General features: G+C 48.3%; 1 protein-coding gene across 6 annotated transcripts in view; it reads right to left on the reverse strand.

The window, feature by feature from the left end:
• SLC8A1 (solute carrier family 8 member A1) overlaps positions 1-25,863 on the reverse strand; it is a 127,208-nt gene that overhangs the window by 42,180 nt on the left and 59,165 nt on the right. The window lies entirely within an intron of this gene.

The raw sequence follows: 25,863 nt of genomic DNA on the forward strand, positions 1-25,863 counted from the left end.
CAGCCCGTTTCCCTTCTGCTACTGCTGTTCAGGACCAACAGCCAGCTACAGGTAAGGGTTTGCTTTCCAGCTGATAGGCACGCACAAACCCTTTAAACACAGTATGTCAGGAAGGGAAGGTAATGCCACAAGTAGCACAAACGTGTTCGCTGACGTGATGGGAGTTATATTCACCATGGATTTCATCCTGTATTAGGCCTCCTGTGTTCACTCTATTATTCATGAGCCTCATTTCCTCAAACTGCATGGAAAGCCAAGAACTAATCGGGATGATTAATTTTTGGGCTGGCACCCTTCACCTGCCAGCACACCATGGGGATGCACCCGGTACCAGGGGAGCCAGGATTTCCATTCCAGGGCTGTTATGAGCACTAGGAAAATGAGCAATATCCAGGCAATATCCAGGCAAATCAAGACCAGCTGCAAGAGTCACTGCAGCCATTGGGAAAAATTTGGCCAGCCTGTGGGGCTTCCCTTTTTCCAGGATGTTGATAGCTACAGGAAACAGACTTTTAAAAGTTTTCACAACTGGGTTTCAGGCGGACTCATCAGTCTTATTAAATACAATATCTCACTCCACAAACCCTTATTTATTTATTTATCTTGGCCCTGCCATCCCCACAAAGCTGCCTGGAAGTGAGGAAACATAGCCCCACTGAAATGCAGACTGAAGCGATGCTCTGGGTCTGCATGCCAAGGAAGAACAGAAGCCAAGTTAAAAATATGCATGCATATATTTGTATATATATTTGCCATTATTCTTTGTGGCAGCAGTTTGGGAATTTTTTTTTTATTGCTTTCATTGTGTTTATAGACCTTCTTTCCAAATCTGATACTTAGGGAAACATATTTTGTTACTATATCCAGCAACCATTATGATACTTTGATTTGCAATGTGACAGGCTATTCCACAAACACGGCTCCAGCCAGGCCCTGGTAAACAAGAGAAACAAGTCTGGAAGCAAGGTATGTGGAAGGCTTGCTTGTGTGGTTTGTAGCTGTTTATTTAACAAAGGTCTTTGCATAAGCTGGATTCCATCTATGGATGCAACCAAAACAGATGCCATTCAGTAAGTTCATGCAGGCAGTGCTTGATTTTTCCCACTCTTCCCGTGCTGTTTGCTTCAGCTATGTGCTCAGATCACAAGTGGGTTCATCCTGTTCCTCTATGTAGATACTAAGAAAGAGCCTAAATGCCTCAGAGGAAATGAAAGTACCTCACTTTGGAGGTGGCTGTGCACACCAGCCATTTGCACCAATTGCATATGATTTGCATTTCATCACTAATCACTGCACAAATGTGCGGAAAATACCATTTGAATCAGCTGACTGTGGGCAAACAAAGTAATCCCTCTCACAGTTTGGAACCGGCAATCTCCTGTCATGGCATCAGACGTGATGTGCATTGCTGCCCAGATGGCCTGGGCTTTACCCAGGCAAACCAAGCTGTCAGCCCATGGCCATAGGACACCCTGACCTGCCCTGCTCTTCTCTGGTCCTTCTCCCTGGCAGCGATAATTTAATTTAGGAAAGCAGTGTGATGGTTTGTATGACCCATGCAGCTGTTACAGTCAAGTATATACCAGCATCCCAAAGCTCATGCCTGCAATCAGGGGTCGGAGGCACCAAGACACAGGACTCATCCCAGTGCTACCAAAACTGATAGGCTTGCTCTCAGCAACCCCATCCATCTCTGGACAGATATCTCCAGGGGACACCATTCAGGCTATCAGGAAGCCAAACACCACAGAGAAATCTGCTTTCATACCTGAGGACGGGCAGTTCACTGGCAGTAGGCTCCGTGGGAGCACCAGCAGCTTCTCCTCCTGACCCATTGGTTTTCCTGTCTTTGCTTTGCACTTCAGCTCTTTCTAAAATCTGCATGCCACATGAAAACCTGAGCAGCTCACAAAGTGCTGTGCCTTTGGACGGGCATGGCAAAGGGAACCAAGACCACAGAGAGCTACTCAGGGAGGATAAAGGTGGGTGCCTGTCACCAAACGGGCAGTGAATTGCAATGATTTCGGGGTGGTAAATGAGCCTGTCAAACTGCAGAGGCTGTCAGTGATGCATGTGCCCCTTACAAAGCCAGCTACTTTTTGGATAGGTATTTTAAAAGTTTTCTTACCAGAAAAAAATAATCTAGCAGTGATTTACCCCTCTCTTTGCACTGCTTCACACAGTAGGAAAAAAATCTCCTTTCTGCTAAGGCAGCGGGAGGTGGGGCACTGTCAGGAAAGATGGCTTTTGCTGATGCTAGGTGATCTCAGACACACACCAGCACCTGCTGCAGCCCCTCTCACCAGCATGGCTCTGTCCCTCCACCCTCAGAGGAGACAATGCTCCAGGACCTGCACTGCACACCGTGGGGTGCCCCAGGAGAGATCATCGTCTGCTTGCTGGGAGAGGGATGCTTAGAGGATCACCAATGCACACTTGTTTCCCTGCCCTGCCTCCCTCCCCTTCCTCTCCTTGGGAAGACCATGACTGACTGGGTGTTTTTAGCCACCTTCCAAAATGCTTTTTGCTTTGAGCAACTTGGTCTAGCGGAAGGTGTCCCTGCCTGTGGCAGGGGGCTGGAAGTAGATGAGCTTTAAGGTCCATTTCAACCCAAACCATTCTGTGATTCTATGATTCTGATAGTGTGATTCTATGATTCTGATAGTGTGCTTATTAGACATTAGAAAGTTATGGCCTGCCAGCAGGTTTTCTGCTGCTAACCATGTTCAAACTCCACATGCAGCTTTTTCTGCAGCAAGGTCACGCCTGATGTCTTGCTCCTGGATGAGTTTTCAGGTGTCTAATATAGGGTTGAGCTACTCCAGCCTCCACATAATTCACTTGAGACATCAGTCAGCCACGGGCAAACCAAGCCTCATCAATCAGCCAAATCACAAACTGAGCCTTATTCATGCTCGCACATGCAGAAAGGCTGGTTTTCCTTCTTGCATCTCTTAAAAACAGGCAAACTGGTTCCATTCACCACTTAAAGGTTTGCTGATGGGTCAAGACAGAAGATGGGAAGTTCTGACCAAAAGCAGAAATTCCTGGGTAAGTCTAGTGTGAGCGGTTTTCCTGAGGACAGAAGTGGACGTTTGTGAGCCTGGGGCTGAGATATTCAGCAGAGAAATCCTAGCTTTTCTCGTGACCCACTGTCTGAGGTCTCAGGAGAAAGAGCCAAGCCAACATTTCATCACGGCCCTTGGAGGAAGATGCTGAAGTCACCCAGTCAAACTGGCCAGGTGCCCAGTGGCCAGTATCACCCCAGTGGGCAATGGGCCAGGTCGGCAATTCTGTAAATACAGCCTTTTTAATGAAAGTCCTGAACTGGATCTGGGTGTCTGGCCTACACAAACCCAGATTAACCAAAGACTGACTGTACTCTGCTGCTATTTTTAGCTTCCCAAAACAGTCTGACCATGTGCTGCCCTATACCCTCTGCCTGTGAACCCTTTCAGTTTGATTTGACTCAGAAACTCATTAGACACAAGTGTTCCTGTATCTGTTACTGATCCTCAACGTCCCTGTGGTGCTGATCTTCCCCTTCTTCCCACGTCATGCTGGATCCCAGCTGAATTTCAATCCACATGAGTGAGTGGGTGTCTCCAAGTGTTGATGGACCAATTCCCCGTGAGCTACCTCGGAGCAACCAGGCTGTCAGGCTCGGTGGGATGCTTCCCATCAAAGCCACCTGAATATGCACACAGTGTCCCCTCTGAGCCTTGGGTGCTTTGTTAATCTAATGAACTGATAGAATCATAGAATCAGAGAATGGTTTGAGTTGGAAAGGACCTTAAGATCACCTAGTTCCAACCCCCTGCCATGGGAAGGGATGCCTCGCACTATACCATGTCGGCCAAGGCTCTGTCCAACCTGGCCTTGATACTTGCAATGTCTCTTGGGTTTGTTTTTCCACTGACAAAATGCATCTCTGGAAGCCGTTTGGGTTTATGCACCAAAATCACTCACCAGCTTTAGAGAAGTGAGAACTGGTGAGAAGCAGAAATGGCTTAGCCATCTTGGATTTGGCTGAGCTGCCTTGGTAGGTGCCAGATAAAATGTCCCAGCCAGCTGGTGGCATAGGGAGGGCTGCTTGCATATCAGGATGTCCATATCTGCTTGGAGCATGCTGGAAAAGTGTTGTCCTGCTGGGTTAAAGCCAAACAGATACAGGCCCAGCTTTTCTCTCAACACCTCCAGGGCTGAGTGCCAGCACTCTGAGCAGAAATGCCACGTGCCTCTTCCCAGATAGGTGAGGCACTACGTACACTGAAACTTGCTGATACGGACGTGTGAAACACAGCACTGAACTCATGCTTAAAAACAGAGGTCCTGCAGGACTCCTTATCTCTCCTGCTCCATGAAATGCAGTCAGATGAAGCTGTGAAAAACTAGTCATGTGTTTTTTTCTCTATTTGTGATTCTCAGAGGAACACAGGGTGTTTAAAAGCATAGGCAATTATTAGAGGTCTGGCTCTGTTGTTTCCCATGTCTCAGACCACCAGAAGATGACCATTAAGTTTGGATCCGGAAGTCAAAATCTACTTGAAAAAACACACTCAACCCTACCTCAAAACCTTTAAATGTGAGATAGAATCCTGCTGGACTGGGAGCTGCTCCTTTCTAACTACTGGGTTTTGTAAGAAGAAGGAAGAAGTTTTTTCCACTGAAGTTCAGTAGGGCTTTCTTTTATTTTTTTCCTTCTTATTTTTTTGTCAGAAGGTACAAGATGAAAACTTACGAAAGATAAATATTTCCTGGAACACAGATGGAGCCCTGTTGTGCAGATGTGAGCATTAAGCCTTATCTGCATCATAGTTTCCACGAAGCTGCTCACTAACTCCCCGATCAGCAGTAACACACAGCCCATACCTCACCCCTGGACACATGTGGTCTCACCTTGCTGAGGACTGTGGTCACCACCGGGCCATCCTCAAGCAGTGGTGGGGAGGACAGCTACACACAGAGAAGCTCGGCTCCAGCTCTGGCTCAGCAGCGGCATCATCTGCCCCCAGTTCTGGGGGTGGTTGGTAACAAAAGTGAGAATGCCCCTACTGACACTTGAAGATGGACTGGCCCTCTCCCATCCTCAAAACCTCCTTGCCTTGAAGGAACAAGATGCTGAAGGAGGGGAGATCACCATGGACATGTTTCTCAACCATGCTCTTTATGTGTAGTTTCCATTTTTATTGAAAATGACACATTGCTCTATGCCCTAGGATCCACTTAGTGTACCTTATGCTATTGGTAAAATGCCAATTCATTTACGACCTTACTTTCTATGTTCATAACACAAGTCACAGTGCTCATAAAAACACCCTCATCACATCCTTGCCAAAGTGGCTGAAGCTCTCACTGGTATGAAAGCAACCTCACTGTCCTGAATCAGGGTATCCTTACCTTGCCAATTAAATACCCACCAGTAGGTCACAGAAGCTTCTGGCCCAAATAATAAAACTCAAATCCCTTTCCCCACATCAAAGGCAAACTGTGGGTCTCCTATTTGTGTTGCACCACTCATCACAGTTTTCAGGCAGATAGGACCCAACTCCACCCCGCTTACATCACTCCAACTAACCACAATCCCATCCAACAGACATCATGAAATGAACTCCATGATATGACCAATAGTCTAAAAATACAGCTGTTTTACAAGGGGAGGGCCTGGGTGGGAATGCGCCAGCATTTCAGCTCTGGCACACTTTAGTCTGGCCCTGCTCAGTTTTCAGCCTGCTCAGCATTACAAAACAGTAATATCAAACAGCACAATTAAATAGAAACCTCTCCTTCCTGCATGGGGTCATCTGTCGTGGAGAGAAAGTGTGTGAGATGGATCTCCTCCTTGCTCACCATCTCCAAGGAACCTGCAAAAAGGCTTTGCTGATCCCTCTTTCTTCCCCAGGTAGTCATTCCTGTCTGCTTTCTGCTAACAAGCTGGCTTTTATGTGGGAGAATGGAGAATTGTATGCAGGAGGTTTGGGGAGACCGGACAGAAATTCCTGTGCCCCTGTGCAACCAGTGGGAAATGTGCTGCTGGTGCCAGGCACAGCAGTGCTTTGTCCTTTGCCTGTCGCTCCCAAATCTTTCCTCACAGCCTCTCCCCATCAAATGCACCCATACCATTTGGCTCTTCATTTAATCTCAAAAGCAGCCAGGCTGTCTTCGCACTGTGCATCCTCTCTCCAGCCAGGGCTGTGGGCAGTGTACAGCACCCATGGGTGTCTCAGACCTTGGCAGACCTGGGCATTTTTTACCCCCCTGGATGTGCAAGATCAGTCATCTTACAGAATGCCCATCCCTTCAATGAAAACATGTGTTTGTTATCCCTTTCTGATCCCTGCAATTTGTGCAAGGAGCAGTGCCACTTGCCAGGTATCATTCAATAGAAAGCCCCCAGGAACAGGGTAGCCCCCAGTTGACCTGAGCCCTTCCCCAGTGTGTTCACTGTTGAGCCCCATGAGCTGGGGTCGCATGCAGCCCTGTTCCCTGGCACTTCTCCTCCTGCTGCCTCCATCACTCCCTCCCTCCCTACTGGATGGGGCTGATGGGGACACCCATCCCAGGAGGCATGCTGAATTACACTGGAGTCAGCAGTGAGAGCTGACTCCTTGGTTCATCCCTGAGTCTTGATCCACCAAGACAAACTCAGACCAGTCACAGAGGCCTCCTGGCAGCATGCCCAGGTGCTACTCTTGCTTTAAGTGCATTTCCTCTGAGTTCATGCCTGGCGGAAACAGCGTTAAGGGAGAACATTGCTGCACCTTCCCTCTCTCAAGGAGCCAGGTACTTCCCACTTGCTGTACTGCCACAGAAAGGATTATGAGCTGTAATTAATGCCTGGCTTGCTTCCCGGGGTTGTCTTTTCCTTCTTGGGAGGAAAGGGAAAGGGAGTAGCATGGTCACACCAGCCCCACCAGATGATGGAAGTGCTGTTGTGCATCCTGGGGACATTCCTGGAGTCCAGTATCAGGCAGAGGCAAGCTCCAACCCAGGCTGGTGGAGCAGAAAGCAGTGCTCATCACTAGCCTTCATCTCCTGCTAGGCTGCAATAACAGGGAGTGCCCTGAAACACACACTGAGAGATGCAGTTGCCCCTGCCCTTTCTGAAGGCACGGCCTTGGTTTTGGGGAATGTGCAACATCACAGGGGCACCGGAAACACCTGATTGGCAGCAGCTCCTCAGGCAAGGATACCAAGGGTAGGGGAATTATTGGGAATCAGTGGGAGTTACTTCTGCAGTAATAAGGAAGCTGTACAGTGCACGGGGATGTGTAGAGAACTGCCATCTGGAAGATGACAAGGCATGCAACTGTTTTTCTCCAAGCCCACTCTGAATGCTGCAACCATGGCACAGTATCTTCGGAAAGATGAAGGTGACCTTGAGATATGTTGGAGGATGCTCAGGATGGGGCAGGCATGGAAAAGGAAAGTTTTCCTCAATAAAACTGAGGGTATCAGGGCAAAATCACCTTGTCTGTTCGGCAGGGTAAGCAATGGTGCTGATCAGGCTGCATGGCAGGGAAAATCTGCTTCAGTCTAGGCTAGAGGTACACCTCCATGCAGCAGAGACCATGCCGCAGCCTCTGGAGTTACTTGTTAACAGATCTCCCTATTTTCACTTTCCTCCCTATTTTCTCTCCATTGCTCCATTCTCTTTTGCAGTGAGGGAAACCTTTTATCTGCCTGCATCAGCTGCCAGCGGCCCCGTGGGCAAAACGGGGCCAGATCAGGGACTGTGGTACTGGGAGGTTTTGGCACAGTGAAACCTGGGGGAAACAAGCACGTCACAGCCCGGACCCAGGGAAGAGATTATAATGCTCCTGTTGTGCACATTGCTTGATATCCAACATAGTTAATGCTTTCTTAATCACTCATAAGCCACTCTGCTCTGAAAGAGTAATAATAATAATAATAATACAAAAACCCTCTTTAGTCTCTTTGCTTTCTATTTTCCTGTTTGTAAATCCGAAGGCCTTCAAAAGAACACTGTCACTGCTAAAGTGAACTGAACTGTTAACATACAAAGAGCCACCAATGATTATACCTCTGAAAATAGATTTTATCCATTTCATCCACTCCCCTTTACTGATCTAGACAGAAATGCTTAGTGATTGTTACTTGGCAACCATGGTAAAAATGTACTGAGCCACAAGTGGCTACAAAGGATGAAATCACTGTCATGAAATTTCCAAAATAAGTACTGTAATACGAGAACTCTTATTCCTAAGAGGAACAAATAAATCCCTTCCTTCTTTATATCCATTTTGTTTGTTTTAAAACAATTTATTTTTATTAGAAGGTACAATTTATCTTCTTGCTTCTTTGTGAAGCTTATTTGTGAATTGATTCAGCTTATTTTGCTGCAGTGAGTACCAAATACATTTCTACGCGTAAACGGGCACACAGCATTTGAGAAAGCACATATACCCTCTCCTAAAGTCTGGTTAGAAATACACAGTTGTAGAAGGGCTCAGGCAGGCAGGGACCTTGGAGGTCTTTTGCCAAAGCGAAGCCAACCCCAAAGCTACGGCAGGGTGCTCATATATGTCTCTATATAGATGTGTGCACATTCACACACACCATCTGGCACGCTTTCTAGACTCTCAGAAGCAAGCCCAGAGCATATAATAAAAGGTTAATCCATCTGAGACTGCATTAAACTAGATATCAGCAGTGCAATGAAAAGCTGGGATGGATACCAGTTATTGATTAATCAAGTGCCTGAACCTACAGCTGTCAAACATCCAACTCACATCTCTATAAACCCATTCTTCTCCTATATCTTAGGTCCTGTATTTAATGCTATGTAGCCCCAAGGACTACCAAAAAGAAGATGCAACTTGTAGAACATACTTTTCTAGATAATAAAAATCTGAGCTTTAATTTTTGATAAAATATTTTACAGTAAGAAAATGTACTGCGGCTCTTTTATGGAAAACTCTGTGCCTTTATATCTGATTGGAACCTGTCCTTGATAGCGTTTGATTAATACATGTTTCTCTGTTGGTCTCTCAATAAAGCAGGAAGGAAATGAATGCTTTTGCTTCGCTCAAAGGTCTGGAGGTTGTCCAGCTTCTGGACAGACTGAACACTGCACAATCAGAGAGATCTAAAACCAACATACACCAAGCTTAATTTTTCAAACAAGAGCCTCTTGAAGTTGTCTAACTTCTCACCAGGGAAAAATTTAATTCCAGAGATTAAACATTCTGTCTGCAGACTCAGAAGAAAAATGTAATTCTGATTAGCATTTGTCTCAAAGCCTGATTATTCACACTGTTCCCCTTTTAGGGAACATACTTCTTTCAAGCTCACACATAAATTTGTGCCCACAGATCTGCTTTCTCCTCTGATCAATATCCATTAGTTGCAAGTTTTCCTAGATCTCAGTAGCAAGGACATCTGCTCCTCTTCAAAGCAGTGCTAGATGGGATCAGCAATCTGAAATCAGATTCACCCCAGTTTTCAAACCAGCCCAGCCCCCGAGCCCTGCATGCTATGCTGGTGCTTTTGGGTGAGGACAAGGAGTGCAAAGAGGTGCTTGTTTATCTCTGCCCCACCTCGCCCTGGCAATGGGAAAGGCTGCAACTGGGTTTCAGCTCCTGCAGTGGGAATATCTGCTCAGTTCCCTCTGCCTCTTATGGTGCAATTTTATTGGTAGCAAAGCAATCATCACTTCCTACAAGAAAGGGCTTAGGCAGCAAGGTCTGTCACTTCTCTAGGGTACTTGTGGGCTGATGCAGGCACTCCAATATGCTTGCAGTGTATGGTGGGTTGAATGCCCTGGTTTGCAATAGAAGAAGCCTTTCCCTGCTCTGCTGCTACAAAGGAATGAAAAATCCTAGTGGCAAAAGCTGTGCTGTGAGCAAGTGGTCCAGCGTGGCTACCCATTGCAGATGCTCCTTATGGAAAAGCAGCAGTGCTTGTTCAGATCATTGCAGCTGGTCCTCTCTACACAAACCTGCTGGCATCCTTGGGCTCCTCCATGGCTGAGACCTTGCTCATCTGAGCCCTGCCTTGGTCGTATGGCCGGAGTAAGGAAATCTGTGAGCCCTGGAAGGACCCTGGTCCCTTGCTGCCATCTCCAATCCACTCTCAAATGCAGCTTTCCTATATTCCTGTCTGGTTGTAATGCAAGTACAAGTCTGGAAAGATATCTCCCTAGACTTCTCTCTGCCAGGGTTTGGGACCAGCACCTAGAAATCTCTGGGAGGCTCTTGCAGACAGAGAAATGATGGAGGAAGCAGTTTAACTGTGTGAAATTAGATGATGCCAAATAAACATGTTCTTCCCTCTTCTCTGGATTCATCTTCCCCACCAACCTACTCCCCCTTATGCCTGGCCAGGGGTTTTGGGCTGCTCTGATGGACAAAGCCCTGGCATCTGGCCCACCTTGCTGGGATTTCATCCTAGGCAAAGCTGGGAAGGAGGCTGTGGCTCTTTCATGCTTCCTCCCCAAAACTTTCCAAAAGCAACTGCCAGAAATCCCATGGGCACAGGGAATAGCTCAGAGGCTTCCCAGCTTAGTGGGAGGTGCTTTCATTTGCAAAGTAGCATGAAACAAAGCTGAGAAAGTAAGAGATCCACACAAACAGGGAGAGTTTTCAACTAACCTGCCCAGGCCAGTGACACAAAACTAGCTTTAGAAGAAAACATACTACGAAACCACACAGCATTTTGCATCTGCTTCCTGAAGCCTGTGTTCAGCTGGGGTCTGAACTCCCCCAGGAAACATTTCTGCTTCCTACTTAGCACTTTAGAAATGGGTTTGAGCACTGGCTTTTTAATCGGTGAGAACTGCCGAGCCGTATCGAATTCTCCATACTTAAAAGCTGTTTTTTCAGAAGTGCATTTTTAAAAGATTCTTTCAGAAAATAAAAAAATCCCCTGCCCTGCTAAATTGCATCTGCTTCCTAAACGCACGGTGCAGACATGCAGAGCTATGGGTGACTAATAGGTATTTAAGCTATTATTTTCTTCTGCAAACAGCGGCAAACCACAAATGCTAATCGTGTGGGATTTCATTATCTCACAAGCCAAAGACTTCGCACTCCAGACAGCTGATATGCAGGGAGAAATTAAAACCTGCATCTCAAAAAGCCCTAAACGAGCTGCTCTGAAGAATGACGACCAAACCCACCTCATCAGCTCTTCCTCAAGGTCAACTTGTTAGCATCGACTTGCTGGCAAATTCCTGGCACGAGCGGTTTGTGGGTATTTAATGCTTTGATTGCAGAAGAGGTGCCTAACAGCAGGGCAATGAGACATAGCATCGTCCCATGGCCTTCTTGAGTGCTGTTTTGCCTCAAGTGAGTACCCTTATTATTTCACACCATATTTCTGGTGGCTGGGTTGTAGCTACATTGCGCTGAGGAGACATGTAGAGAGCTACATCTGCACAGAAGTGCCTGTGGACAGGAAAGCAAAGACTGTCCATACAACCTTAACTCTACACAGATGCATGTGGTCATGCACCTCAGGTTCAGTGCTCATGTACTACATCTCCAGCAGCCAAATGTAATGGTACCACTTGTGTGAATTGTTCCGACCACACAGGGGCAGGGCCAACACATGCACCTGAGTGGTCCTGAGACACTGTGTGGAACATTCATTTTAAACCATTCCATCACTGGGAGCATTCCAAGCTAAGCAGCACATTTAAGATACAGCCACAGCAAAACCCCATTTTCTGGCCAACAGACAATCTTGGCATAAAACCCACGCCCTGCCCACCCCTGTTCTGCACTCCAAGGCAGACAAAGCAGGAGACAGGAAATGTTCCTTTTGTCACACAGGCAGCAAAAGCAGCCGTTTCTGTGAGATATTAGAAAGCTGTTTTATTTTTTGTTTTATTTTGTTTTCCCCAACACTTGGAACAAAAAATGTTTCCTATTTTAATCCCCTAAAAGCTGATGACCTCCCTGTCTTGGGGCCAGCTCATCCGCACCTGCCAGCAAGTGACAGTCTAGAACAGCCACTTTCACTGCGGTTCTGTCTGGGAGCTCTTCGAATAAAAATGAGACAAGCTATTTGCCAATTCACTTTTAAATAAAATGTGGCTTTCAGCGGGGCAGGAGGAAAGGACAGCCTCTCCTGCCTCCTGTGCTGAGTTAACAGCAGGCTTGGGCATATCACACCAGGGCAAGAGGCACAGCACCAGGGGTGCGGCAAAGGGGTGACCAAGGTACCAGTGCTGGCAGGGGTCCTGAGTCCACCTTCTCCTTTCACTTCTCTAACCCACTCCTGTTTGGCTTGTCTCTGTTCTCCCTTCTTTCTGCCTGAGCTTCCAGCTCTCTTAAGGACCAGAATCCCAGCAAGCCACCAGGGAAAGCAGCACAGCAGCAGTCACTGGCAGGAAGGGACATCTGCATAGCTTGGACAAGGCAGGGCATGGACACAATAGCCTGTCCCAAACAACCATGTGCAGATCCCTTTCTCCATTGTTCCTTCTCCCTACCATTCCCTCTCCCCTTCCATCGAATATAGGATCAGTCCAGGCAGGAAGCTTAATAACCTGTCCCCAGCCTACAATAAGCATAGGAGCCCTGAAATACCTATCAGTAGAGCCAAAAGCGGACTGCCAGTTCCTTCCAGCCTCCCAGCCAGTGGGAGTGGGGATTGTACTGGGGAGCAATGAGCCGCTGCCCATTGGGAGCACTGGGAGTGGGTGGGAGCTCCACATGGCACAGACAGCACTGGGGTTGGGCTGGAGAAGAACAGTGATGCCGGCTGTGCCATTGGTATGCAGCAGTGTTTGGAACTCTTCCAGCCGCCAGAAGAAATTGATAATATTTTAACACGGGTTATGATTCCCTCCTCTCTTTTAAGAGCCCAGGGGCAGCTCAACAGTCCACCAAGCTCTGGCCAAAGATAGTTCTGTAATTTATCTTTCTGTCTGAAACAACATCCTACAACAGGTGAATGAGTCGCTCCAACCTCCACAGGCATCCTGGGACACACGTGGGCACCAGGACAAAGGATGTGTTGCCTCGAAGGCTCTAAAACTGCTTGGAGATAAAGAAAGAGGTAAATGCAGGAGGTGTCAGGAAGGCAGCAGTTTTTGGAGGAGCCAAGGGATGGATTAGTTTGCATAATTCATTCCTGCACTTCAAGGGGAGGCTCAGGAGCCAAGGTCTCCCTTGTGCTGAAGTTGCTCTCCTTAGTCAGCGTGCAGCAGAGATGTGATCAATCACAGCTGCTGCAGCTCTCCTGTGACATTTCTAAGTGCTCCACAGAGCTGAGCTGAATTAGAGATGGTCGCAGTATAACTGTGGGGTGCCCAGGTCTCTCTCCCAGGCTCCTGCAGCCACCGAGCTCCATCCTTGCTCTCGTCTCAATCTCATTTCCTGAGACAGATGGGATCAAGGAGATAACACTTGTACATAGCAGCACCAGTCCTGATAATGAGCTATTAACAAGAGGCGCTTTCAGACTGTACGTCTTTTAACAGGAGACTGACAACTCTGGAGTAAATAAGGTAAATCAGATAAAACTTGAGTGTTTCTCTCTCTGCTGCTCACAGCCACAGGGCAGTGCTCAGACTGTGAGCCACATGCTGGAAAACTCAGCCATGTGGTCTGATCCAGCACACATCATCTCTGTCTCAGTTCTTCTGTGCCTCAGTTTCTCCTACTCCTGTGACAGCAGTCAGGCTTTGTGAAGCACCTGGGGACCTCTGAGCTGGAAGTGATGCATAAACTCCAAATGTTGCTGTAAACTGCTGAGCTAGCACAGATTTAAGCCCATGGCTACCTTGGGTTAAATATGATAGATGTAGATAGCAGCGTGACCACTTGGGATTTGGCCTTGGGAGCCTAAACATGCTCTGGATTTCTTGTGTGATCACTTCAGCCCTGTCGGTATCAGCTGCCCCCCTGTAAGCAAGAAAAAATCCTTTTCCAGGATCCTCATCCTTGTGCACAGTGCATTCCCCAGGGCTGCAGCTGCTCTTTACTCTGTTTGTCCAACCATCCTGATCTCAAGAAGAAAGCCCTGAGCTATGACACATTGCCCCTCAGCTCTCTTTGGAGCCTCAGCTCCTGCAATGAAAGGACAGGAATGCCGTGTGTGCCCTCTGCTCCCACCAAGGGCAAGGACTGCTCCATTCTGCAAGCTCCTGCTCATGGCATCACGGCCTCTGCCCAGAGGGATGCTTCCCTGTTGGTCTGTGTTCCCCCGTGCCAGGCACAGCTCCCAGCTGCAGCTATTTTTTACTGGGTTGCTATTTTTGCTGGGTAATGCTTCTGCAGATCACAGGACCTTCCATTCTGCAGCCATCAATCTGCTGGGCAGCTGTTTCCACAGCTGGGAAGGAAGGAAGGAGCCCTTGGGCTGAAGCAGCACTGTGACAGCACAGTTTGAATGTAGTGCCCTCTGTTGCCTGCTTCATCCGTTCCCCCAGCATCTTGGGGGGACCTTTATTTCTCACCAGCATTACCAGGGCCACAAACCTCCTGCAAGAGGTCCAGAGCACCTGAGGAACACTTGGGAGACCTTCCAGCGCATGAGGAAAGCAAAGGGGCAATTCAGCACTGCTAATGTGATGGCTGGATCCAGTTGTGATCCCACCTCACCACCCAAGCTCACACTCACAGACTCATTCCAGCTGATTGCAGAAGCCATGCCCCAGCAATTTAGGTGCCAGCGAAACCCTGACACTGCTGGACCAGAGGGTCAGCATGGCAGGGACGAGTGAGAAGACAGACGTAACCAGGACAAACAAGCAGCTCTTAAAAGCTGATGGAAAGGAAGATCTCTTCTGAAAGAGGAAAGAAAGTGTGAATTAATGAAGCTGCTGAGTGAAGAGACAACATCCCTGTTCGTGCCAAGTGCTGCAGAGGCAGCTTGCGAATGGAGAGCAGCAGATGTGGTGGGAACTGGCAGTGCCCTGGGGAGCCAAAGGCCCTGCCGCCTTGCAGACACCCGGCCCCAGCACCAAGAGCTAAAAATACACTGCTCCCAGCATGACGCCTGGGAAAGAGTGGGATTCCCATGGCACAGCCACAAAAGCAGGAAGCATGGTGGGGGCAGGGCTGCCATGCAAACCCACTGTCATCCCTGGGAGAGAGCTGGGCTGGGAAGCGAAAGGCTCCGGGAGGAAGCAAGAGGAAAATGCTCATCAGTGATTCCCATTCCTTATCAGTGATTGTCCCATTCAGGGGACAATCCAGATGCATCAAAGGCAGGTTGAGCCTTGACAGTGCAGCTTCAGTTGATGCCTATGGTTTGAGCTTTTATTTATTTCCCGTTGGAAGACCCTGCGTCCTCCGGCAAACTTTTACTACTGTGGCTGACATCTGTCCAGGCTCAGTGTCAGCCCCTCATGGACTCTGCTGGGTCACTTGACATTCACACTCACTGATCTTCTCATTCACAGACCTATGGCACTGCACTGCTGGCACAATGGGGCAGCCCCTTGCACCCACAACCCTCCCACTCAGTTCTGCTGCCCATCCGAGAGGGGCAGTTGCTGCCTATATAGGGAGCCAGTGTGTCTTCTATAGGGCTTGGGAGATGCTGTATGCATGGGATGGGGGTGGACAGTGGGGAGAGGGCAGCCTTGAGGACTGCTTAGCACTCCTGGGGAACAGCACCCAGTGAAACTGGTAGCGCTGCTCTCAGCTCAGTTTGGGGTGCAAGTCATTGCCAATCCACAAAGTCAAGCAAGGAGTTCAAATAGGTGACATCTATTAAAGAGATGTTGCTTACCAGTGCAGGGGATGAGATCTAGTACCTCCACTGGAAGAAGCACAGGTTTGAGCCACGGGCAGCAGCATTTTTGAGGTTGCCCATCTACCTGCTTGGGTTGGCATGAGGGCGTGCACACTGGCTACGACTCGCTTTGTTCAGAGCTATTCTTGCCAATCTCAGTAGTACAGGATGATGTAAGTATATCATCCATTATTAGCATTTTCATACTTGGCACATGGAAAAAATAAATTTTCTTTTAAAAAGTGATGTATGAAGAACCCAGATTTGCCTGAGTAATATACAAACCTATAATCTGGATGTTACCCTTTGTCTGAAGCGTTAACATTAGCAGAAGGCAATTTAGGATGATTGCTTTTAAGTTGTAAAGCCAATGTTCAATTAGAGCATGAAATGGAAGACTTATCACTAGTACTGGTATAGAGATTTATTCTCGAAGTATTTCTTCTCAGCCATAAAGATGCCGGTTTTGTTGAAAGTGACATGTTTAGAACAAGACACTTTTGTCTAATATTACTATGAAGAATGGTTTGGAATCAAACATTTTTATATTTAGGATAATGACAGCTCTTTCTTAAAAAAAAAAAAATCAACGTCATGCTTTGAATTTCAGATGCAGAGTTTGGTTTAAGGAGATTTCCATTCCTCTTGTGTGCCCTCCTGCCCTGTGGGCTGCAGAGGATACTGTTCATCCTCTCTGACACCTCTTTTTCCACTAGTGGTAGTGGAAGCCACAGTGATACCACAAATGTTTTAATGACCAAACATTGCTCCCAGCAGTCTTGAACAAGTCTGAAGCTTTGTGGGATCCCAAAATGAACTACCTGTGAATGAAGTCTCTGTGCAGTGCTGGGGACCAGAGCTGCAGGCAGCCTTCCCCCCAGCAAGCAAAGAAGTAACTGCAAGTCACTGGCTGTACGTGGGAAAAAGGTGCAGGAGTGGGCATCCAGGCTGAGCAGACCAGGGAAGCCCAGGCTCTGCTTCAGTACCTGCCAGCACTGCCAGCGGTGCTTTGAGTGTGAACCCTTGTCTGCCTGCAAACCCTGGGGGTTTCAGGGTGCTTCAGAATGGTAATTCCCATTTTGCTTGCATCTTTAAATGGCCACGGCATCAGGCTTCCACTAAGCTCTTAAGAGAGGTATGGTGAGGGATGGATTTGTGAAGATGCAGCAACGACAGCACGGAAAATTGTGCATGCAACACATGGAGTTTCACTGGGGAAATAAAAGAGAAAGCGATGACAAATAGCCTGCTGGTATGTAATGTCATTACATAGCAGCTGGTCTGCATGCTGCACAGGGCTCTTCAAGTGATTGCTTTATCCCAGATATTTCTGCATGCAGTGCCATTTTTTTGCCCTAGTGACCACCCATTCAATCCCATGCTTTCCAAAGGGAAGCAGCATGTGGTCAAGGCACTGGCAGCAGACTTGGGGTTCATGCTGAACTAGGCACAGGATAACAAAAAGAGGGCACTTTATTGCTTGCTCTGCCATCAGTGCTTGGAAATATCTGGAGGGGGTGAGCAAAGACCAAGCCGCATGTAGGGGATAGCCATGGTCAGGGAGGCATGGGCCACCCAGCACTGGCAGGGGGGGAATGGAGGAGGTGCACATCTCTGCAACCTGCCTCTCCCTGATTCCTGCCAAATCAGAAAAAACCCTAAGTTCTCATCCCTTAAGGGATGCTGGAGCTCCCAGAGCTGTGAAAGAACAAGGCCATCAGGGCTGAGCTCTCCCTTTGCTGGCTCCCAAGGAGGCAGCCACAACCTGCCTCGTCCCAGGGAAGCTCACCAGTATTCTTGTTCCCACTCGGCACTATTAATTTGGCTAAGCAGTCAGAGCTGGCAACTTGTCTGCACAGAGTCCTGCACTGAATAATAAGCCCCAGTGTCAAGACACAAAATAGAGCCAGCAAGCTCTGTGAGCTGCTCCTCTCAGCCTGGCACTGCCCACCGTGCCTAGGGGTCCGGCACTACCATGCTTCTTGCCCCTCCATGCCCCTACATGCTTCTTGCACCACTGTCTCCCAGGTTCTTCCCTGTTTACAAGCTGTGATGCAGACACCCATGGAGCCTGCTCTCAGCCTAGAAACACGGTACAGACCAGAGTTTAACTTCCTGAGACTGTAATTCACCTCTTTCTCTGATCCTCTTGCAATATTCATGTAAACAACATGCATGCATCCAGTAACACACACAGCAGCTCTCTACTGGCATAAATTGGTGAAGTACCATCACACTCAACCGAGAGGCACTGATTTCCGCAAAGAGAAGGTCTACACCTGAATTGCTACCAGGACATTTCTTTTTGGTAGAAACATTATCCAGCCATGCTTTCATGTGCTTAGGTTGGCAGTTGTTTAGTTTAACAGTATGATATGGCTAGTGAGAGCAAGACAGCTGGGTATCTGCAATTAATCCATTCCTGAAACAGCCTGAAAATGAGCAGACGGTCTGCTTGGATCTTGGATCTTGGATCTTGGTGCTGATATGGAAATCCCAAGGAAAAGATTAATGGAGGAAAAGGGCATAATATCTCCATGGGAAGTTTATTCCTGCAGAAGAAATCTCTGCATTCATTTATACAAAGCTGTTTCTCAAGGCTGTAGTGATTATCACGTTGTTGAGATATTTTCCAGCTGCACTTTGCAGAGGTCTGGATGGATCAGAATTACACCTTGGTTCTGGGCAGCCTCTGGCAAAAGTTCATACAGCATCAAGAAATAGGAAAAAAAAAGTACTCGAAAGTTTCTTGCAGTGAGAACATTTGTCACTGAGATGTTTCATGGAATAAACCCTGGGCATGGGACCAAGAGAAGTAATTGGACTGGCCATACTCCATGTTTAAGATGCTTGTCTTGGGCTTTTCAAATGTGAAAAGAGTATCAGGTCTTTCTTCCAAAGAGCAAGGAAGAGAGGGGTTGATGGCATTTGTTTCTCAGGCTCACATATGCTTTAGGCCTTTACCCCGAAGCTGTGCCAGCATGAAACCCTGATATTTATTGCTGTCCTGAAAGCCCTGCAATGTACCAAGCTGCCTGCACAGTGCTGCCAGAGCAAGGCACAACCATGCCCATGTGGGAGCACGCCACGTGGGAGTCATGCTGCAGCACATAGTGAAATTAGCCCTGGAGTCGTGCAAGGACAGTGCCTCCAGAGAGGCACCTCACTCACCACATGCCTATGGCTCAGGAGAGCCAACAGAGATGTTTTCAGCATGCCTTTTGCTGGCGGCTCCCCCGGGCCGCCCATCTGCCACCTTGGTCCTGAGGGTGCATCCAGACTGCAGAGGAGCAGACAAACCCTAGCTCTTCGTGCACAATCCCCTGTGCCTCCCCACATTCCTAGTGATGGGAAAGGGGAGAAGAAGACAGTGTGAAACACAGTGGGAACACTGACAGGATAGAGAAGACTGTGGCCAGAGCTAATACTGTGCATCAGGAGATAAGCGAGACCTAAAGGAGCTGGGGACAACGAGCCAGCTCACACACTGTCAGTTCTATGTATGGAGAAGCCGGTTGTAAATGCTTCTGCTTCTTAAGACCATGCTGTGGATTAAACATTTGGGCTGGCACGTGCAATGGACCCTGCTGCCTGTTGAGCTGAGTGCCTAGCATCTCACTTCAGGAATGACTCCTGTGAGGAGCTCAGGCCACATGGATGGGCCCAGCAAGAGGCTGGGAGGGTGATGGGAGAGAAAGGAAGCAGATCCACAGCTTTGGGGTTCACCTAGGACAGCCCCAAATTTATTGTCATGCAGGCAGCCCCTCTTGGTCTGATGGGCTTGTCTCTGATTTGGGGGATTCAGTTCCTGAGGCAGGTGTGAGGTAGGGGTGGATCTGCCTGGGAAATTTGGGGTCCTACAGGTCCGAGTGTTTGGAAAGACTGAGTGTGATTGTCCTGGATAGTAGGGGAGAGACTGTGCCAGTTGCATGCAGCCCAGCCTGGACTTGAGAATCCACTTCTTACTGTGCTAATCTCTCAAGCCAGCAACTCCCTAGGCTCCTCTGGCATCACATCACCTTTCACAGCAGGGATCTGTTGATTTGGACTTTTCAAAACTAATCCTCCATACTCATATGCGCCTGGCAGGTTTTGAAGTAAAATAATAGCAACTGGAGCCACCAGTTACCCAATCAGCATCACAGACGTAACAACAGCCTTGTGATGATGGGACCTGCCGCAGTCACTGCTGAGATTGCCCATGCTTCTTGGGGATGTTGTAAGGATCAGCATACTAAAGACTGCAGCTAGCTGAAGCTGTATTGCCACGTTGGTAAGTACTCAAGCACAGATTAATTGCTAGCTTCAGGAGGTAATTAAAGGGACTTTGGGTCCCCCTTCCATCCCAGGCATCACAGATCACACAGTTCAGCCTATGTGGCTGCAACTGCACAAACCCTCTGTCTCCTGAACTGTGGCAACGAGCTGAGATGGATAGATTACACAATATTTGTTTGCCAACAGGCGATCTGCCATCAATATTTAAAGCTGAATGAGTCTCAAGAGTGGGATGAAGAGCCCTTCATAAGGCAGCATCCATCATTTTGGGTTTTAATTTTGTGCTTGCTCACTCGCTGCACAGCATTATATGCACATCAGGTAAATGAATAATGGATAAATAATTCACCAAATTGCTCGGCCTCTTGGTTCTCCAAATCATCATGGAGCTTGGTCACCTGGCATGGGGATCCTGGAAGTACCAAGCGTGGGGAGATGGGGTTTGGGGGGTAGTACCACATGCATTACTCAACACTTCTGAAATCCCTCTGCTAACAGCTGCAGCAACACAGCTGCCCAGCTGGCTCTACAGAGGCACGTCAATGCTTCTTGTCCTCCCAACTCCACTCAGGAGTACTGATTGCACTCTTGGGAATCTCAGCAGCCCCATAGCCTTGTCTCTGCTTGTTCTTCCCATGCAGTGAGCGCCAGACACCCATCCCTGCCATTCCCAGTGTGCTGCAGGGGTGCCAGCATCTCCATGGGCAAGTGCCCAGGACTTGTTGCTGCACCATTTTCATGCTCCAAGAGCTGCTAGAGAAATCCTATTCCTCCTGAAGCCTGTGCTGAAACTCTGCTGGCCAGACAAGCAGAAACATCGGCCTCTGATGTCATTGCTGAATGGGCAAGGTAGGCTTTGTTACCCTCCTGGGTTGTTTGGCACAAGGGCCTTGGACATTACTTCACAGCTCTCATCAGCACCTTTTAAAGCGGCACTTCCTGAGTCAAGGGTAGAAGGGAGAATGCTGCCAGTGCTCTAGGAAAGGCAATGAAGCCAAGGATGCAACTATGCTAGCTGCACCCCACTCCACAGCCATAACACATTTACTCCTCTTGTCCCTTTTGTGTACGGGGTGGCTGCCCAAGGTTTGGCAGGTCCCTTCTGCTCAATCACAGCTCTCTGCTCACCCTTCCATTTCCAGAAGCAACAGTGAGGTCTGCAGGCCATGTATTCCCAGTTCAAATGCTGCAGGATCATTTGCAGAAACACCCAGAAGCCTTATCTGCAGGAAATGCTAACAAACCTGTCACTGGATGGTAAGGGCATGAGAGGCATGGGAGGGATTTATCATATGCAGATTTCTGTCAGACTTCTCCAGGGACCAGACATCCATCTACCCACACCAGCACCCCCCTAGTCACACTGACACCATGCAAGAGACCTTCATCTGCACCCACCATGTCTCACAGGTGTCCTGCCATTGCACTGGGCTGTCTTGATCTCCAGTGATGAACAATCACAGCCTAACCCCTGGACTGGGCTTCCCAAACAGGCCCTACAAGCTGCTGGTGGCCAAAAGCAGAGCAGTGAACATCCAGAGCCCCAATGCCATGGCTGGAAAAGCTCCACCTGCCCATGTTTGCTGGGTGCTGCTGTTCCCACAGCAGGAACACTGCCACATCACTGTCCCTTTGCAGTCTTGGCATGGCCAGCGCATTGCCTCTCAAGCATCAGCACAGCGTGCACCTCTGTTTTGAGGTCTTAGCCGTAGCTAGACTTCCCCAGCACCACCAGAGAAACTTAACTCTGCTGGAAGAGTCCCTTGGGACACTGGGGGAGAGCAAACCTGCCAAAGTGCTGCAAAGCTTCTGTGGTCCAGCTTCTCCTTTTGGACATCAGACACACAACTGAGCTGCTTGGGACAGCCTCGGTCTCCAGCCCCACACTGGGACCTGACTTAATTTATAGTGGCAAATAGAAAATCAACGCCATGTGTTTCGTGCAAAGGGCTCGGCAGTTCCTGCTGGAAGATGCTGTGTGCAGAGGAGCTGATTTTTTCTCCAGTAGTGATCAGCAGGCTCTGAACCTCTCTAAAGCAGCTTGCTTTGTGCTGAAAGCTTTACAGCTACACTTCTGCAACCTCTGATCCCAGAGGAGTGTACAGGTATCACCTCTTTCAGAGCAATCTCATCCCCCCTCTGCCTGCTGAAGTGCTGAGCTGTTGTGGCAGTTATGATCGAGGTCTGCTCTGGCTTCAGACCTGGTTTGTAAGAAAGCTGCCTCCTCATAGCTTTGTGCATTTCTGGGTCTACAGGTGAGATGTGTTAGAGCTCACCAACTCCAGCTGGTAGACTGAGCCAGTGGGATACACGGCATGTCTTAAAGTTTAGCAACCAGATTCCTAAAACATGGATCCTGAAACATAGGAGGATGCACAGAAATGCTTTTAGCTTCACCAGGGAGCTTTCTGCTCCTCCCCTCACCCCTCTTCTCTATTTCTATTTCTCCCAATTGCAGCTGTCACACAGACATGCACAGAAACTTATTGCTGCAGTAAAAGCATTGCACAGCTCCAGAAGGAAACATGTGCAGGAAATCCCTGTGGGAAGCCATGCGCAGCCAAGCAGTGGCAGGGGCTAGGATAAAGCCTTCCCAAACCATGCCATCAGGAAAAGCCGTGACCTTGCTCCAGTCTCTGCTCTGCCACTGCATTTTCAGCACTAGAGGTTACTGGGAACATAGAGGTGAAATAGCCAAGGGGTCAGTGTTAAGGCAGTAAGGCAAGGAGCAAGCTAGTGCTGTGGCAAGAAAGGATCGCTCAAGCTCCAGTACAGCCTGGCAATAAAATGTGACTTTTTTTTTTTAGGTCATTTTTTATTATCCTGGGTTTTTTTGCCCCCTTTTTCAGTTGTTCTTTAATAAACAACCACCACAAAAGTCACCCTTTAGGCAGGTGCATGGACCTGTGTTTTGTCACGAGAAATGGTTCAGCATGTGGTAGCAGAGCTAATGAGTGGTGTCTTTAATATACTGCATGGATACCTCTTCTAACAGGAAGATTTGTGGAGGTGCAAATGAGCAGAGAGCAGAAGGCAGTGATGGAAGAGAACCCTCACCAGCATCCATGGACAGGGCTTCCAGCAGTGACTGGCCCAGGTCTCTGGCCAGCACTGTGCCCAGGGTGAGCACACAGGGGAACAAGCAAAGATAGAGCAGGTCACTCCTATTCCTTCCCCACACCACAGTCCAAGGAAGAGTAGCAAGAACCCAGCATCAAAGGAAAAGGCAACCAGATCCGTCTGCACATCCTTCGTTCATTTTGTGCTGACCTTTAATAATTGCAGAAAGAGAAATGGGCTGGTCAGTTTGCATTAGAAATTCACTAAAGAGTGCTTTCTCCTGCTTATCAAATCCTAGTGCCTAGATGAGCCCAGTGAGCAATTAGTGCTACAACCTACAGCCAGAAATTTCAGAACTCCATTTGCATGTGGTTAAGGAAGGAGAACACTGATTAATTTGTTCTGATACACTCCAGAAAAAAAACTTCTCAAATAGCATGAGGGAGCTCAGGCAGATTATAAATTGCATTGCCCAAGATTGTAAATATTGCATCTGTGCCTCCCTGTGTGTTTTAAAGACATCTTCATGGGCTGTGCCTGTGTGGAAGAGATCTGTTTTAATATTTTACCAAGGAATGCATATTTCATCTGCGTGGTGCTTGGGAGGGAGGGATCTTTTATATTGAAAAGCTTCTTCAGCAGTGAGGAGAGTGAGTGTGGATGATACACAGACATGCAATTGCAATAAGCCAGGATGCTGCGGCTGCCCTGAGATGTGATTAAAAATGTACAGGGCAGGAGGGGAAAAAAAAGGACAAAAAGGAGAGCAAGAAAAATGGAGCAGGTGGTGCCTCAGCAATGAGGGAAGCAAGGCACAAAGCACAGTGCTGAGCGTTGAGCCTCTCATCACTGCAACCGCCAGTGCAGCAGGGGCCAGCTGAGAAGGGACTTTAAACAGTGGCTGCCGTTAATTCAAGGCAATCACCTCTTGCCATCAATATCTAGGCATTTACTGATCAGGGCTGGTATGGCATTGACTTCAACGAATCTTATATCTATATTTGCATCAGAGGATGGTCAGTGAAATATGTTGATCCCTCCAATGCAGAATGACAAAGATTTAAGGCACTTGGACCTGTTGATGGCCTCTTGTGCCACATTAACAGCTGATCCCACATTTTCTCTTTTCCTCTAAGGAAAGAAGCTTCAAACTTCAAATAACTTTTGGACCATGAGGGTAACAGATTCAAGCTACCTGGCCTTGTGGGGTGACTTTAGAGGTCACTCATGGTCCCTCAACAAGTCAAAAGCAATGGTGCTCAGTGCAGGATGTTGCCCAGGATGTGCAGTGCCCCATTTCTAGGGTGCAGCTCCCATGGGCAATACAAGAGCCCTCCATTGTCACTAAACCAGTTGTCTCTCATTCAGGGGTACTCTGAGCCAGGACGTTTCTTGCAGCACCAGAGGTGCGTGAGTTGATACCCCTACACCAAGCTGTGAAAGCTGGATCCCCAGGGAAGTTTCTGTCTCCTGCAACTTCTTGCTGTGGTGGGCTGCAGCTACACAGCCAGCAGCCTGCACAGCCAGCCCCCAGTAAGATATTTGCTGGGACAAGCAATGAGAGTGGATTCTGGTGCATCTGAAGAACAGAAAGAGACCCCTTGCCTTGCCAGAACCAAGGATCTACCTGAGCAGAGGGCTCCTCTTCTGGGGCAGCAGAAATGTCCCTGAGCCCTGCTCTCCCAGTGAGACCGTTGAAAGACCCTACCATAGTGACAGCTCCAGATGCCAGCAAAGCTGCAGACTGAGAGAAAACAGGGCCTATTCTGTGCAACAAGGAGTGTTTTAGGGAGAAAGTTAGGAAGACAGATTGAAAGAGCTGCCGTTTAGAGAGCTGCTAACATTTAGAGGATGCCTTAAAGAATTTTGTCTATTTTTGTACTGTGAGCTGAGCTCTTCTGATCTAAATGCAGATCGGCTGCACCTCACAAACACAGCAGCTTTGAGTTCAGCCTGGTTTAGCTCTGGCTTTTTATCCTTGGGAAATGTGGCCTGCTCCGAAGATGGGAGGAAGCACACAGACAAGAACAATGCTATGAAGAACGCTAGGTGTTCAGTCCTTGAAGCCAAAGAAACAGGCTTGCTGGGGATAATATCCATGTGCAGCTAACTGCAGTTATTCTGAGATACTGCAAGCAAATGGCTAAATTCAGCAGCCAGCCCATCCATCCGAGGCAGCTAAGAAGTGGAAAGACCTAACAGAAATTACACTGCATCTCACTCTTAATGCTACCAGGGATGGATTCCGCTGGATGGTGATACAGTTTGCCAGTGTTCAGTATGCCACTAACAACAAGATGTTGAAGACCTATGCCAAAAAAGGGCCCCTTTACTCCTCTAAGACCTCTCCAGCTTCCAGTACCTGATCCCCTCTGGCTTTGCCAGCGATATCTGTGCAGGTTGGAGAGATGCTTACAAGCCATCTGCAAACTGGGCTTCACAAAGGATGCCTGTCGTGTGTCATGGCCATTGCTTTGCCAGGGTGGCGACTGTGCCACAGGGCCTTTGCAGAAACACAGATTCGAGGGCTGGGATAACACAGCCAGAGGAGGCAGGGATTCCCTGCCATGGGGATGTGGAGCATGCAGCCTTGTGGGTTCACACCAACACCTGACCTCTGTCAAAGCCTTCAGCCTGTCTGTGCTGGGCACTGAAAGTTTCAGAGCAGCATGAACACCAAGCAAAGCCTGCATGCAGCTGGAAAGAGCCCAGCACACTGCTCCTTGGTGCTTACCCAGGCCTTTAAATAAACCTCTCCGTGTATTGAATGCATGCTGCTGCGAGGTAGAGCAATGCTGTTATACAGAGAGGAGA

Source organism: Strigops habroptila, chromosome 6 (assembly GCF_004027225.2).
Source record: "Strigops habroptila isolate Jane chromosome 6, bStrHab1.2.pri, whole genome shotgun sequence".
Lineage (NCBI taxonomy): Eukaryota > Metazoa > Chordata > Aves > Psittaciformes > Psittacidae > Strigops > Strigops habroptila.